Genomic DNA, 13153 nt, shown 5'->3' on the forward strand with positions numbered 1-13153 from the left:
TCAAACCCGGACCCCGGGCCCACGTCTCAAAATTCGATAAAAGTCACATCAATAGAATCCTCATCCTCTCATGAGTCTATACATACCAAGGACATCAAAATCGGACCTCAATTGCCCCTTCAAATTCCCAATTTACAATCTCCAAATCCAAGCCCTAATTCCCCAATTTTAGGCTTTAATTTCCACATATTTCATGATTAAACAAGTAAGAAACAACATAGGATCGCGTATAGAATTCAAAAATCTTACCTCCAAGTGTTACCCTTCGATTCTCTCTTCAATCTTTCTTAAAAGCTCCAAAGATTGCTCAACAATGGAGAAAATAGACCAAAAATCGCGAACTCACTTTTTTAAACATTCTGCCCCCGGTAAAATTATCTTCTTCGTGAACGCGGTCCAAGCCTCGCATTCGTGAAGCACAAATAATCCGTTGACCAAAAATTCCCTTATGCGAACGCAACATTCAGCTCGCGAATGCGAAGCGTCCGCTTTCCAAACCATCGCAAATGCGACCTTATTATGCGAACCCGAAGCACAATAGGCTGGGACCCCATCTATTTCTACTTTCTCTATGCGAACGCGAAGGCAAAATTCGCGCCTCAAATAAACACCCTTCACGAACGGGGGTCCCTGACCGCGAACGCAAAGAACAAACTATCTGCAACACTTCAGCTGGTTTTCTGCAATTCCACACAACATGAAATGGTCCGATAAACCACCCGAAACTCACCCGAGGCCCTCAGGACCTCAACAAAACATGTTAACACATCCCATAACCTCATTCAAACTTGTTCCAACCTTCGGAATGCTCAAAATAACGTTAAAACACCAAAATCACATCGGATTCAAGCCTAAGAATTTCAATAACTTCCAAATTCCTCTTTTGATCAACAACCCAACCAAACCTCGTCTGAATGACCTGAAACTTTGCACACACATCACAAATGACACAACGGAGCTACTGCAGCTTCCAGAATTCCATTATGACCCCTATATCAAAATCTCACCTATCAACCGGAAAACACCAAAATCTCAATTTCACCAATTCAAGCCTAAACCTTCCACAGACTTCCAAAATGCATTCCGATCACGCTCCTAAGTCCCAAATCACCTAACGGAGCTAACCAAATCATAAAAATTCCAATCCGAGATCAAATACCTACAAGTAAAATCTTGGTCAAACTTTTCAAATTTCAAGCTTCAAACTGAGAAGTTCTTCCAAATCCATTCCGATTACCCTGAAAACCAAATCCAACGATTTACATAAGTCATAATCCATCACGCGAGGCAAGTCATACCTGAGAACTGACGAGCAAGGTGCAAAAGCTCAAAACAAACGGTCGGGTCATTACATCCTCCCCCACTTAAACATACGTTCGTCCTCGAACGTGCCCATAGTTGTTCCAAAAGCTAACCAATCACTGAATAACCTTACCATGCACATATCCGGGGGTGATCCCATGTCACCCTATCTCGTACAGGTCCGATAACACAATGTAACTGAAATTTCACAGTCCAACCTAGCCCATGAACCTTAGAACCACATTTCTACTTCTGAAATCATCCACAAGATCAAAATCTCATATCTATGCTCTGACTAAGCCCGAACAAGATGTAACAACCCATACTCGCAACCTCAGTGCAATTACATGATATACCACATAACTCAAATGCTTGTAGCGATAACTTCTAATCATAACAGCTGCACACAACAACCGAATATCGATAAGAAACCTCTTATAAACTAAAGTCTCATTCCAACATATTCATATATTGCCAATGATAAATGAAACACGCAGTAAGCCATAATTGTTTTTCTCAGATCAACCATTCATGAAGCCACTTCTCCTTTGGCAAAGACCATAGCAAATTTCTGCGCCGAACCTCGATGTTATCCTTCCAACATGCTGAAATCAAATCCATTTGCAGTCATTAAAGATCCCGACAACCTCGATGATTTCCACTTCTAAAATCATCCACAAGATCCAAATCTCACATTTATACTCTGACTAAGCCCGAACAAGCTATAACAACCCATACCCCCAACCTCGGTGCAATTACATGATATACCACATAACTCAAATGCTTGCAGCGATAACTTCTAATCATAGCAGCTGCACACAACAACCGAATATCGATAAGAAACTTCTTATCAACTAAAGTCTCATTCCAACACTTTCATATATTGCCAATGATAAATGAAACACGTAGTAAGCCATAACCATTTTTCTTAGATCAACCGTTCATGAAGCCACTTTTCCTTTGGCAAAGATCGTAGCAAATTTCTGTGCCGAACCTCGATGTTATCCTTCCAACTTGATGAAATCAAATCCGTTTGCAGTCATTAAAGATCCCGACGATCTCATCTAATCCAATACAACTATTCTGGTGACATTGACACATCAATACAGACTAAAGGCACAACTTGTGCAAGCCGTGCACTAATAAGCCATAATCCGAACTTACTCAAATCATGAAAATGACTCAAATGAAAGAGTTGTACCGCAAGCTCACTAATACTACCACAACACAAGGCTGAGAACCCGTCTCACATCATAGAAACAGAATACACGAATCTAACTCGCAGGATCATACCTCTACATAGCTTCGCTCCAATGCGCGACCTCATCCAAACGCTGGTCCACGTGAAAACACTTTAAGTCACTCTGCTCAAAATTGACAACCGTGCGCAATATGATGTCTAAATCCAAAGCAATCATCAGAACCACCGCGAAGTAATTGATATAATGTTACACATACCCGAAGGGACATAACCGATATACTACCAACCGAGCAATGCCTGGTACTCTACCCACTCGAATTCTAGAGAGGGGACCCAATAACACCACACCACATGTGCCTATAACCAACTAACCTTAACGCCTCGCAACACGGAAAGATAACTCATAGATCCCCCTGATTACTAATATCTCAATAACAACCGAATCAACACATCCCTCACTAATGGCAACTCGAAGTCAACAAAGACGTCTCGATGCAAAACACACATCCATATAGGTCTACCAATGAACCACACATCAACTCTGGTCACACACAACAGATAAATAATCCTCCGAAGGTTCAGATTGACTGAATCATAACACACACTATCATCTGGCTAACTTACCCACATCTTTGCCATCCACCACCACGAGATAACCTGTATATGAGGACTTCTAGTCTCCAAGTCCATAAAGCACACGAATTACTATATCTGATCCCAATTCCAATGCTTGCATATATAACACACCTCTAGTACTCAATCATCTTATGAGAGGTTCACCTATAATTCTTCTGCGCTACCAAGCAAACTCGAATATCACCTGTCGATCAGACAAGATACTGCCGCAAGACTAATAAAGCATCTGTAACTCAAACACATCACCCTTTCTGAAAGGTTATATCCTCATCAAGTCACACCAATCAGCGATCTCATTCATCTAGTCACCTGAAGCTTCCCATGATATCTAAGAATTTGTGACCTTCCTTTCAAATCTGAACCGTGCCCTTACACATGCAAATCTCAATCCTACACAACATACTGCATAAACCGTACCATCCTAGAATAACCACGGGAACTTCATATCCCTTTCCAGGCCACAAGAAGCTACATACTCAATTAGCCAAGAGCTTTCCATTGAACCCATCTAGAAGAAAATCACTACACCTCTCACGCTCCTCATGCCAGTAGAAAACGTACACCTCCAAACCGTGGCAGAAAGCCATCAAGAACTCTCCGAATTTCATTTGCACAAAACTAAACCGTCAGTACTGAATCCTTTCAACTCAAACAAGCTACGCAGGCCACTAAAACCCAAGAGCATTTTCATGAAACACCTGTATAACTCATTACCTCATAAGCATACAAAGAACTAATCATATCCTTACCATACCGATCCGGCTTACTACCAAGCTATCTCATCTATCCGAGTTTCCTTCTGATCTACCATCAGCTTGACACTTCTTCTTGCTACAACACCACAATATCTCAACCCAGACTCACCACATGATTTCCAAGCACAAAACTACACCGTCTAAGACTCATAAGCCGCTGATTACTCTCTTAAATATTCCCAAAAGAACCATATTCAAAATACTTTACTCTTAAGGGACTTTCTATGAATCTAAATCCGTTAACTTTACCTTCATAATACTGATACATAGAGTCCCACAATTAATATAGAAAATACCACAAGTCTTGATATCTTCCAATGAACAGTCAGTTTCTAGCCACATATACAACTTGAAAATACCCAATTGTTACATGTAAAATCTTAAACGCATTAGGTCCATTCTCGAGAGTTATTTACTCTACTCAAACTGCAATTAACCTGATCAAACGAATAGAACCACCCGTGCCTCAATAGTACTCCGACACCGCACAGTGTAACTTCATCTTAGAACAACCAAGCAACTTCCTGCTCTATACACCGAACATCCACTATCAACAACAACCCAAGACATTCTGTGATTCTCATACACCTATGAAGCATGACATAACCTTTGTCGAAATCTTTCTTTACTCGAGCCATCATTGGTTGTTGATACCCAATTTTTCCCTATGTATTTTTACATGCAAATACTTTCAAAATAACTTATATAAGTATGCACAAGTATCTTAGTAATTTTCCTAATTTTTAAAGGACTTTTAAATCAATTTATTGCCCATTTTAGCAATATAAAAACCAATAATTATTCCCAAATTTATCATTTTGGTGAATAACTTATTCTATTCTCATATTTATACCAAAATATAGCTAGGGTAATTTTTATACTTTTCTTTCAAATTTATTTGGTATTTTAAAAGCTAAATTGCATATAATTGCAATTTTAGCCTATTTTAAGAATTAATAGTATTTTATAATTATGAAAATTGTTCCAATATTTTAAAATTAATAATTATATATTATTAATGGACTCAGTACTTTTAATTGATTTTCAGAAGTCATTTTTACTATTTTTATAAAATAAAAGGGGAAAACTGGCTATTTAAAATATGGCCCTATTTCATTTCAATTATAGCCCAAATTGACCCCCCTAATTGACCCAATTTTGAATCCTGAACGGACTGGCCCAATTTCTATTTACCCCGACCCCTGACCCCTTTATCCAACCCGCCCGGCTCCCTTTTTAATCCAGGTCGTTGATCATTTTGATTAACGACCACGAATTCCCCTTTCCTTTTTTAATCCGCCCATACCCCTAACCCTACCTCATTTTCTTTCTATCAGCCGCCTCTTAATACCCTCCCTCTCTCAAACTCTCTCAAAGGTTCTTGAAACACTAATCGTCTTCTACCATTTTCAACCTCAATCTCACCAGAATCTATGACCTCTCAGGCCATGGATGGCCTATACTCACCTTCCTCTGATCTTAAATGCTTGGTGTTCGAAGTTTTGAGGTCTAACCTCGATGGTATCTGTTTAGATCTTCTCCGATTCAAGGTTCTATGGCCCCACCGGCCTTGCTCCAACGTATCCAAGCATTATGAACCTATGTTAGACTTATTTTAAATCAATTTATTGCCCATTTTAGCAATATAAAAACCAATAATTATTCCCAAATTTATCATTTTGGTGAATAACTTATTCTATTCTCATATTTATACCAAAATATAGCTAGGGTAATTTTTATACTTTTCTTTCAAATTTATTTGGTATTTTAAAAGCTAAATTGCATATAATTGCAATTTTAGCCTATTTTAAGAATTAATAGTATTTTATAATTATGAAAATTGTTCCAATATTTTAAAATTAATAATTATATATTATTAATGGACTCAGTACTTTTAATTGATTTTCAGAAGTCATTTTTACTATTTTTATAAAATAAAAGGGAAAAACTGGCTATTTAAAATCTGGCCCTATTTCATTTCAATTATAGCCCAAATTGATCCCCCTAATTGACCCAGTTTTGAATCCTGAACGGACTGGCCCAATTTCTATTTACCCCGACCCTGACCCGTTTATCCAACCCGCCCGGCTCCCTTTTTAATCCAGGTCGTTGATCATTTTGATCAACGGCCACGAATTCCCCTTTCCTTTTTTAATCCGCCCATACCCCTAACCCTACCTCATTTTCTTTCTATCAGCCGCCTCTGAATACCCTCCCTCTCTCAAACTCTCTCAAAGGTTCTTGAAACACTAATCGTCTTCTACCATTTTCAACCTCAATCTCACCAGAATCTATGACCTCTCAGGCCATGGATGGCCTATACTCACCTTCCTCTGATCTTAAATGCTTGGTGTTCGAAGTTTTGAGGTCTAACCTCGATGGTATCTGTTCAGATCTTCTCCGATTCAAGGTTCTATGGCCCCACCGGCCTTGCTCCGACGTATCCAAGCATTATGAACCTATGTCAGACTTATCCGACTTAGATCGGACCTTTTCCAAGCCTTTCTCGCTTTAGGGTTCCTCTGAAATCCTAGCTATTCGAGGTTTTCTCTGATTATTTTCTTAAATCGGTTCTATAGTTGTTCTCTACTTGAGTTCTTAAACATTTTCCCAATTTTTCTTTCAAAAATTACTTCTCCTTTATTTAGGGTTTCTGAAAAGTTCAAAATGTTTCTCCGACTTTTCTGTTCCTTTTTCTTTGTGTGCTTTTGTCACGCATATGCTTCTACTGCTTTCTTATGTTTTTTTCTACTATATATGTTCTGTTGTGCCTTGTCTTTCTACTATGTTTCTACATGCTCGCATGTTCATCTTGTTGTGTTTTCCTATATGTCTTGTTGATATACTTTTCTGGTATTTTGTGTTCTCCTACTGTATGTATTTCATATTGAGTTCTTAGGTTCTTTGTTTGCCTTTTACTGGACCTTTGTTTGAGTTCCCTTTAAACATGTTTCTTCTACTATTTTCTTAAATGTTATACTATCTCTTTTCTCTTCTAAACCCTGTTTAAGTCCCTTCTAAAAGGTTTTTCTTAAACATGTTCCCTATACTCTCACTATGCTTCGAATTAGTTTTTTCACTCTGTTGCTTCAAACTCGCTATTGTATCTGTTTGTTTTGTCATGAGTCTCTGAAAGAGACCTCTGAGCCTGTTTCAATTATTTACCTCCTCGTCTCTGTGTCTGATTCGAGTTGGGAAACCCTAGAATTTGGGGGTTTTGGCGAGTTTTGATCTTGTGTTTGGACTAGGGTTCTATTTTTGAACCCTTGACTCTCTTAGACTCATCCTAAGTCTGTGAACTAAGTTTGAATTTCTTTGTTTACGACTTTGAACTTTCTCTTCTATGCTAGACTCTTCTACTGATTAGCATGACAGCTCTTCGTGCTTAAGCATGGCTGTATATTTTTATATGTGTGATGAATTCTTTTTTCCGAAAAGGTTTTCCAACTTATGATTGATTCAGAATCCTTTTTTTAGGTTTGATTGATTGTTACTGATCTTCCTTAAGTAAAAACTTTCTTCACCTTTTCTGACTGGATTCGTTCATACCAAAATTCAGACTTTGTGATTTACTGGCTGTTAATTGATTTCCTTTCCTTATTTGCACAAACCGTGTGCTACCAAACTTTTACCTTAAATAAATCTCTGTGTATTTACCCTTCTTGTACTACTTTGGAAAAGGTTTTGATCAATCCCTTTCCTTAATTATTTTACCCGTATGAAATTAGAATCCCCCAATTAAAGGGGAACTTTTGTAATTGATTTTAAAACTATTCTCCTACCTTATTCTGCTTGCTTTCTACACTATAAAAGGGGCACGACTCCTTTCTCACCAACACACTCTCAATTTAACACTTTTATACTACTCGAGTATCATAGTTCTCTAATCATAGCATTCTGACTATTTTCTTGCACTTTGGCTTCACAAGACTACTGCTTTCTCTTTGTTTGTTTTCTCTGAAACTGGTATGTTCTAGTTTGATTTTCAGCCTCATCCCAATGTGTTTATTTTACAGCTTCTACACCCCTGTCTGCTTTACTACCTATATTTAATGTTAATTAGCATATGTTTCTACTGTGAATCCCTGTACCCCTGTCCCCTTCTGTGTGTTTGAGTTGAAGTTAAGAACATGGCAACATCCAAGTTGTTGCTCATGTCTGGACTTGATCCCTTGGGGGATCCTAACTCCGAAACAATGTGGCTAATAGGCTTGTTGGGATGTGCCGACACTCCAATTGCTAGGTATGACCACTAGCTTGTCTTGGCTTTCCCCCAGAATCCCCTCTCTGCACTTACACTCTCTCTTAGATTCTAAGTTCTGCCCCCCTCCTATGATCCTTGCTTTGGGACCTTGAGTTCCCTCTGAACATGGACATTCGAGGGCTGGCCCTTCCACATTGCATTATAACTCAATTCTGCAATATATTTGGGTGTAAGCACTGCTCGGAGTCTACTTGAGACTCTTAGGTAACTCTAACACATCCCAAAAAAGAGAAAGGCTTTGGAAATTTGATCTTCGGAGTTGGTTTACTTCATGCTTCAGACAGAAGTCTGAATCAGGCTCTCCTTGGTTGCAATTTTAAGTTTCTGATGTAATTTTTATTCATTTTCTCAGGTTGTAATAATTTGTAATAACTTATGGGGGTTTTAGTGAAAAGGGGAGGGTCAATCATGCATGCAAAAGTGGTAGATATCATGTTCATAGGGAGTTCTTATATTTCTGCACTCATATCCTGCTTACAGCTGTCGCTTCTGTATTTCATATGTAGAAACCATGTCTATAGGTTTCTGCACTTCTGCATTTCATAGAAATCATGTCTATAGGTTTCTACATTTCATATAGATTCTATGTCTATAGGCTCTGCATTTTCACGTAGAAACCATGTCTATAGGATCTGCATTCTATATAGAAAACATGTCTTTAGGTTCTGCATTCCCAAACAGTGCATATCATATAGATAACATGCCTATAGGACTTCCTGAATTCTGCATATACATCTATCACTAGGCAAACGATTTATAGGTTTAAATAATAATCAACATTCTAGATACCATGCCTATAGGACTTCTGCACTTCTATAAACGTTTAAAAATCAATAACGCCTAGAAAGCATGCCTATAAGAGTAATCAACCAAATCTGAATCGTCTATCTCGCTTATAAGTCTAAAAATCAGTAGTAGCATTGCTTAATATTTGCAGAACTTATATTTTCTGTAACTAATAGGTCCTCTTCTCTAGAATCAGTATACTTCTGCATTAATAGATATCATGCCTATAGGTTTTACCTAAGCAAGCCATAAGGTAAATTAGCTAGCTGAATCAGACTTCGTTAATTACAACCAGCAGGCAGGTCTGATTCGGATTTCTTATCTGAAGTATGTACTAAATCAGTCTGCCTCACCCTTTTAAGTTTAATTAGACCATAATCAGTACGTGCAAGACATGCTAAACAATCTGTATTTAAGTTGAGGAGGCCTGTTTGAGCCTTTAACTGTTATATGTTTCCCCATAACTGCTCTACGTGTTTTTGATTGTCGCCTTACATTTTGTTATTTTAAACCCAAAAGCCCTAATCTCCCTTCCCTTTAGGACTAGTAGTCCCAAATGCCTCCGGGACTGATAGGATCAGGGCGGATAATAGCATGCAATAAGTAACGAAACCATTCCGCGCTTTAATACCTTAACGAGGTGGGAAAGGGTAGATATGGATATGATGACCGGTGCGCTAATACCACGTGTAACCCCTCTTTTGAGGAGTAATTATCGGGTATTGCATTGATGTGATCCATATTATTTGTAAACCTAGGACCCCCCTCCTTTTTTCTTACTTGTTTGCTTTATTTTCAGAACTCTTTTAACTACTTCAACTTCAGCTTTTTTCTATTTTCTCTCAGCTTCAACTACTTGCAACCATTATGTGAAAACCCTCTTTGTATTGGAAACCCTTACGTGTCTATTTGTTGTTCGCACTTAAAATCACAATTGTAGCATGGCCGGGAACCACACTAGTGGATCTCGAGGGGTTCCTAACACATTCCCCTCGAGATAATTTCTAGCCCTTACTCAATCTCTGGTTTTCTAAATCAAAACTCTTCTTAGTGTCCTAATGCACTTTAATCATTAGGTGGCGACTCTTCTCTTTTAATACCCGTTAAAAGAGTTGTCAATGTCATAAACCCTATTTCGCGAGAAAAAAAGGGGGCGCGACAGCATGGCGATTCTGCTGGGGACATTTAGGCTTTTACCATTTCAGACTATTATTATGATTTATGATTCTTTATGTGCAATTATTTGTTTATTTCTTTTAAGCATTCAATTTTCTTTTCGATTGCGAAACTGACTCGTCTCTTGTTTCTTTCCCTTGTCTCCTTTACTGCTTTCCTCTACTGCACTCCTTTATGGTTGTTTTAAATTATTGTAATTATTACTTTATGAACGTGTAAATACGTGACAACTTGTTTAATCATTGCATAAACATGTTTTCAACATCATATTCCACTCGTTCCAAACAAATATCATAGCAACGCTTATAATGAGTGGTTGCGCTCTTCCGATATTTTCACCATTTAAATCCGACAAAGGCGTATTTGCGGTAAAACCAGTCGATCAACAGTGTAGTCGACGGTTTCGTGCCTTTCCCTCTTGAGTTGTCCGCTCAAGGGTACCAGTCTAATACCCCATAGAAACATTACTCTGTTTAATTGTGCATGCATCATGGTCAAACTTATCCGAGTCAGTTATGTTGTCCACATAATGACTCTTTAAGAGCCTCATCCAAAGTCCACTAGGTTTTCCAAAAAACCCAAACAGACACTACCACATTCTGTGCATTTATTTTGGAGAATTAAATGCTTTTATGCCAATTATTGGTATTTAATAGTCGAGTCTAGTGGGAGTAAGGGCCGGACCCTTTTGTCTTGCAGAAACATGAGGCACGAAGTCCCCAGATTCGGCATGGTCACAAACATCCACCCAAGGTTGCTAAGCTAGTGGGAGGATCTTCATTCCAGTGATCAGACTCTTGTCCGAAAATACCTAGGAAATCTACCTTCTCTCCTGGAGGTCCAACCCAACAACAAAATCATAGAATTGTTACTCTATTCTGGGACTGTGATAGGTCTGTGTTTCACTTCGGGGATATTAAGATGACACCCCTGCTAGAGGAAATAGGAGGATTGATTGGTATACCATGGGAGACTCTGGGTTTGTTAATGCCGGAAAATCGCAAGGGTAGAGGTTTCCTCAAAATGATGGGCCTAAAGAAGAATCCAGACTTGACATGTTTGAAGGAGTCTTACATTCCCTTTGATTATTGGTACGAAAGGTACGGTCACAGAAAATCCTACCATACTTATCCGGAAGAGTTTGCCCTTACATCATTGGGGCATATTGGCCGAAGGGTTTTTGTCTTCATGTCCTATTTCTTGGGGATGATAGTGTTTCCAATGAAGAAAGCAAAGATCCACACCAAGATAGCCACGGTTACCAAAACTTTGACAGAGGGAATTGGGGGACAACCATTTAGCATAGTGCCCATAATCATCGCAGAGATATACCGAGCCCTGGAAAAGTGTCAACAAGGAGCCCCACACTTCGAGGGCTGCAACCTGCTACTCCAACTCTAGTTCATGGAGCATCTCCAAAGGGGTGAATATCGGCAAGAGTTTCAACATAGAGACTGGGACGATCATATATCCTTCCATCAACCAAGGCGAATGAACTACATGCCCAACATGTTTGCTCAGCCAGAAGATGCCAAGGGATGGGTGGAGCTGTTTGAAAATCTTACTGAGGATCAAATACAATGGATGTTCGAGTGGTTCCCTACTAAAGAGTTCATCGCTCGATCCAAGGACGCACCATTTCTGATATTGATCGGTTTGAGAGGAACCTACCCTTATGTCCCTCTCCGGGTTATGAGACAAGCTGGTAGGAAACAGGTTATACCAAGGGTCCATAAGATGAGTAACTTCCGGGCCGACTTCCAAGCTGATGATAGTCCTTATAAGTGCCAAGCTCAACATATATGGCATTGCAAGATCATCATGGGGAAAGATACTATCGATCCAGACAGATACCATGCTGGCTGCACCCCATACTTTTCAAGATGGCTGGAGGAAAATCACAATGGTCTGGGCCAACCTAGGTTTGTTCGAGGTCACAGAATCATCGATGAAAGGGCTGAAGCACAGGTCAAATACAACCAACTATGCAAGAGGATTCGAGAATATGAAAGCGAACACCGCAAGATTCAAGAAGCCCACCAAAAGCTGACTGAAGAATGGAAACACATGGCTGTCAGCACCAACAAGCAACTAGGATACTTGAACGGGGTCTAGTAGAGCTGGAAAGGAAATTCATCAAGAGGATCGAGGACTGCCAGAATGCTGAGGGAAACGAAGGCGAACACCTGGCTAGAGCCTACTTGCTGTTGGGACTTCGCGAGCTGGTGAAGCTCTTTGATGGAGCCAAAAATGCCGAGTTTGGGGAAGGTCCTTCTAGGACTAAGTAGATAGGAGTCTTTACTTTTCGTTTTATGAATGTAATAAGGCCCATGGCCAGTAGTGACATTTTATTTCCTATTATTTAGCATCGTTTTGGGATTCGTCTACTTTTTATCGATAAAATGAGGCATTTAGCATTATAAGATCTCCAAATCAACTTGTCGCTAGGCCTACCTCGGGCACAAAGAGGTTCCCCAAATTAGGACACGATTTACATTCTTGCACTATGTGTTTAAATATCGCAACATTTTTCTCTTGTAATCCTCACTTACTTGTTACCTTTTTGTTTTTATTTTTGTTTATTTATTCCCCTCCCCCAAGGTTAGTTCGTGCACTCTGGCATCGTTATCATATTCCACAAGATCAAATGGCCCTCCACCCACTCCTCCTCCAAGTCCTATCAAAAACAAGAACAAAGAAAAGATGGAGGATCTAAACAACTCAAGTGAATGGGTAGAGGTCACTCATCGTACTTAGGTCTCCAAAGAAAGTGCGTCCTAACTCGAGCAAAAACTGTTGAAATTTTAGGAGGAACTTGATCAGGTCCGGAACTTGCCGAGCTTATCATTTTCCCTTACCACCCCAGATGTCAATTTTCCTAACGCTCAAAACCCCACACCTCCACAAAACATCCCAAAACCACAAAACTATCCCGCTCCTCACTACCACTGCAACACCTGTCATACTTCCAACAATACTCCACTGCTCATCCCAGAACCGGTGAACTCTACAAATGACCATTTCTACACTCAT

This window comes from Nicotiana tabacum, chromosome 8, assembly GCF_000715075.1.
Source record: "Nicotiana tabacum cultivar K326 chromosome 8, ASM71507v2, whole genome shotgun sequence".
NCBI classification, from domain to species: Eukaryota; Viridiplantae; Streptophyta; class Magnoliopsida; order Solanales; family Solanaceae; genus Nicotiana; species Nicotiana tabacum.